This window comes from Penaeus japonicus, unplaced genomic scaffold (assembly GCF_977035675.1).
Source record: "Penaeus japonicus unplaced genomic scaffold, GWHDUDI00000001_assembly GWHDUDI00000010, whole genome shotgun sequence".
In the NCBI taxonomy this organism is placed as follows: Eukaryota; Metazoa; Arthropoda; class Malacostraca; order Decapoda; family Penaeidae; genus Penaeus; species Penaeus japonicus.
Window position 1 is genome coordinate 3,870,108 of NW_028234412.1, and position 5,000 is coordinate 3,875,107.

Sequence of the window (5,000 nt, forward strand, 5' to 3'; positions counted from 1 at the left end):
GCATACCTAGGATGATATTATTATCATTAGGAGTAAGGGTCTAACTAAAATAAGGAGGGAAAAAGTAGTCTAATATTTGATTAGTTTTGCTACAGAAGACGAAGGAATTTCTATTATGATGATGTAGTTGTATTGAAGATAAACGTTTTCTTTGCTTGTTTGTAGTACCACTTATCCTGAAATTAAATGCAGTAAACAAAGGATATATATTTGACACGCGTAGTGGTTAAAAAACAAGAAATTTATACGGTCCTGGTATATAGAGCATAAAAATGTTTCCCACATCTGCTATAAGCATATCTGAACATATCCACTATACTTGTATAACAACAACAGCTGATTAATTCAAAACAAAAACACTTAAAACGTGACTTAATGCAAAACATATGATATTAGACTTGCTAGTTAGTTATAACCTTCACACTACCTGCTATGGGTATACCTTCTAATTGGGGGTGGGTGTGAGGGTGGGGGTGGGGGTTAGTTAAATTTATAATAAGGGATAACAAAAGGAGTGTATGTCCTTAATTTCTAAAGAGGATTTTTTTTTCTACGACAAAAAGAACATTAGGAGTTGCATCACACTCACTCGCCCTCCTTCTTATCTTATCTTTAATTAATACTGTGTAATTATTCATAATTATTATCTTTACATATCGCTTCTTCACCCATACGCCCACACTTTCCCCTTCAAACACATTCAATAATCATTCAGACTAATAGCCTATGCTTTTAATAACACTTGCACACCAATATTTCAATCATACTCAGGCATTTAATCACCTTTACTCACTAATTACTCATTCACGGACACTCAGCAGCTGATCACACGTATTCACACTCACTCATTCACATCCACTCGCTAAGCGTTCATTCACACGCGTTCATTTTCATTCACATACTTAGCGGTACGTGATTCACCAATGGACGTTCATTCACATACTCAGAAGATACAGTTATTAGTATTCCTATAGTAACTATTCGTTCACATATATTCGTCTACACACACACACATATACATCTCTCTCTCTGTCTTTGTCTGAATCTCTCTCTCTCTCTCTCTCTCAATCTATCTAAATGTATATATATATATATATATATATATATATATATATATATATATATATATATTATATATATGTATATATATATATATATATATATATATATATATATATATATATATATATATATATATATATATATATATATAAACACGTGTGTGTGTGTGTGTGTGTGTGTGTGTGTGTGTGTGTGCATATATATATGTACATATATTTATATATGTGTTTATATGTATGTACATATATATATATATATATATATATATATATATATATATATATATATATATATATCACAAAACACAACATTAAATACACAAACGAACCCGAACTGAACCTAAAGGTGACATCTCACTCGCGCCATGAAGTGAGAAAGAACCATTTTCGAAAGCAACAGCCCTCAATGACATGAGTTTTCGACATGACGATGTGCACAATTTGCTTCCTCGTGTCTGGTACATAGTGGTGATTAGTGATAATGATGGTGGTGATGATAATGATAGTGGTAATGATAGTGATAGTGATGATTGTTATGAGGATAGTGATGGTAATGATAGTGATGATTATATTGAGGATAGTGATGATAATGATCATAGTGATGCTCATAATGAGAATGGTATAATGATGATAATGATAATGGTAATAAGGATATTAATAATGATAATGACCATAATGATGATAACCATGATAATGACTGCATTGTGGAAGGATATGAGAAATATAAATTCTTATAGAACGTAAATTGTAATGTCTGGGAATCATCCATTGAGAGAGAGAGGGAGAGAGAGAGAAAGGGGAGAAAAAGAGAGAGAGAGGGAGGGAGAGAGAGAGAGAAAGAAGGAGAGAGAGAGAGAGAATGGAGGAGAGAGAAAGAGAGAGAGAGAAGAAGAGAGAGAAAGAGAAGGACCGCTGTTTCGACTCCAACAAGTATCTTCCTATCACGGTTGTTGTACCTATTTCTACAGGTTGTGTTGTGAATTTCCTAATGGTTATAATCGTTGTTTCGACTCCTACTGGTTGTGGTTGGTTGTATCTTCCTATTACGGTTGTTACTCCTATGTCTACAGGCTGTGTTGTGAATTCCCTAATGGTTATAACCGATGTCTCGACTCTTAGATTTGTTCTTACTCTTGAGAATTTTACAAGCTGTTATTACAGTCTCAATTCTTAATTAAGGGTTGTGGTTTCTACTCCAACCAGCTTGTAGTCTGAAGACACCTGTTGTGATTCATGTCCCAAATATCCATTCCGTTAAACTGTGGAGGCGGCTGTTTGTTCAAAAGTGAGTTTCCTAACTTTGGCTTGGGAAGTCGCTGAAGTGTTCAGTACGGTTCGTTAAATTTAGGGAAATTGTTTGGTCGTATTTTCGATGTCTATTTTCGACGCTTCGGTAGGGGTAACTTTGGAGTCATTTGCTTTTACTTTATATATACATATATTTTTAATAAAATCTATTTAACTTTAGAGCTGTGTTATCTATTTTATGGCTGGGGATGTCTAACAAGAGAAAGAGAGAAAGGGAATGAGACAGAGTATAAAAGAAAGACAGAGAGAGAGAGATAATGAGAAAGATAGAGGAAGATATATATATATATATATATATATATATATATATATATATATATATATATATACATAATGAGAAAGAGAGAATGGAAATATATAGAGAGAAAGAGAATAATAATGCATAGAGCAATAGAGAGAGAAAATAAGAAAAATAAAGAAAAGAGAGAGAAATAGCGAAGGAGAAAAATAAAGAAAAGAAAGAGAAATAGCGAAGGAGAAAAATAAAGGATGAGGGAGAGAGATAGAAACATACAGGAGAAAATCAGAGATAAAGAAAGAAAAGAGTAAAAGAGGACAGAGAGAGAGAGAGAGAGAGAGAGAGAGGCATTGTTCTCACTTGGTTGTTCAAGAGCACCAGCAAGAACAAGGCGGGAACATCAAAACCAGCATAAGGTTTATTTGGTTTATTGAAAGAACAAAATTTACATAGCAGTGGTGGTGCCAACAGAACAAGGTGGCACTGGCGCCGTGGTGACGTCACACGACCCCCAAAATTGACTAGGTCAGGTGGCTGAAGTTTTGACCCTTCAGGTTAACCTCAGGTCAAGCTATGATTTCCTCCTCTTAGCGGAAGAAAATTGTTTTTTTGTCATGGGGTGAATCCGCCATCATGGATTCGTCATTTTTGGAAATCTCTCTGATTTTACGAGTATGTAGTGCATGATGTGCATGGGAAGATTGGAATGATCCGTAATTGAATTTCCGGAGGTTTTGATTTTAATAATGTGATGATCAGGTACGACTACAAACATGAATTGCGAACGCAAACGTCACTCAACCGTCTTCATGATACTTGGCAAGAGGAATTCGGATAAGATTTTCAAGAAATGTTGTCAGATAAATGGTGATTGTTTCAATTACACGTACGCACATACACACACATGCACACACACACACACACAGAGTGTCTCTGAGCCGCTCTTTTGGCGCGAAGAAAGGGTGGCGGAAGTAGGAGGCGAAGTGGGAAGGCGAAGTGTGCCATTAGCTTGAGCCTTTGGAAAGCACACTCATGCCTGCTACATCTCGCCACAGTTGGAGTGCCGCTCGGTGCCCTCATGGCGATGTTCCGTGAAGCACTTTGCTCTTCTTCTAGTTTCTTGTCGGTCTTGTCTCGAAAGGTTTAAGCAAGAGGGAGGACAAGAGGACCACACAGATCACACTCCATCTTCAATTAAAGCTTTTCGCATTCTGCACCATGAAGCAGACAGGAAACGCAACAGACACAAAGCTAGTCTTGTGATCTGCTCACTCTGCCGTCTGCTACGTGAGTCCATTCTTGAATCCACTCTTGTGCAGTGTGAGGCTAGAGTTACGAAGTCGTACTGCATAAGAGTGTTTGGACCGCAGGTTGCAGGGCGATACGCATGAACTACATGACCTTTCGCCTTTCACAACAGACAAGAGTCAGTTCCAGGGAAAGCAGTGGCCCCAAAACACTTACTTGGGGTACGCCAGTCCTAGTGAGAAACTTGCTGGACGAATGCCCGTTTACTACTACACGTAGAACCCTGACATATAAGGGTCGTCCCTAGAGGAGGTCTCCCCACAGGCACTGTAACTTCGGGACAATCGCTTTAATAGCCAGATCTTAATCATTTTCGCTCCAAGGTCTTCGCCGTCGCCGTCGCACCCCGAGTCGCATTTGTTTTCGCTTTGTCCAGCCGCCTCTTCTGAAGTATTACTGGAACGATTGCCACGTCCTTCGTCTGGGGGATGGTATGGTTGACGAAGGCGAGTGTTTTAAAAAAATAAAATACCAAATGTCACACACGGTCGAAGGCATTAGCGACGTGAAGTGAGATGAGGTATGTATCTGTACGGGGTTCCCAGTTTGCAGTAGCAATGACCTAGGGTCCTCTCTTATCAACATCGCATGGTTGTTGTAGAAGGTGCTAACTTTATTTCTCTCTCACATACTCACTTTTTCGCTTTCTATTTCTCTCCCTCTCACTTACACACACTTCCCCCCTCCCCCTCTTTCTATCTATCTATTTAAGATAGTTGATTTGTAAGTTAATATCGTAATCAGACTTTTAAAATTACACCAAATTTACTTTATACGTCTTTATTTTGGAATTTTACAAAATAATGGGGAAAAAATCAGAGATATTTTGCTTGATTCTTTTTACTTATGGCTTGACCTTATGTTGCTGGGAATTATCGTTTCTTCTGAAAAAAGGCCAAGGTCAATATTCTTGCAAGTTTATTTTGTTCCAACCATTCTTATTAAATATTTTCTATATCATTTTATATCTAACCGTTGTCATTAATTTTGTAATTAATTTCCTCAACGTAGAAACATTTTACTATGTTAAACTCGTCATCTTATATTTCTTGAATATAAATGAATAAATATCAAAAATAATAATA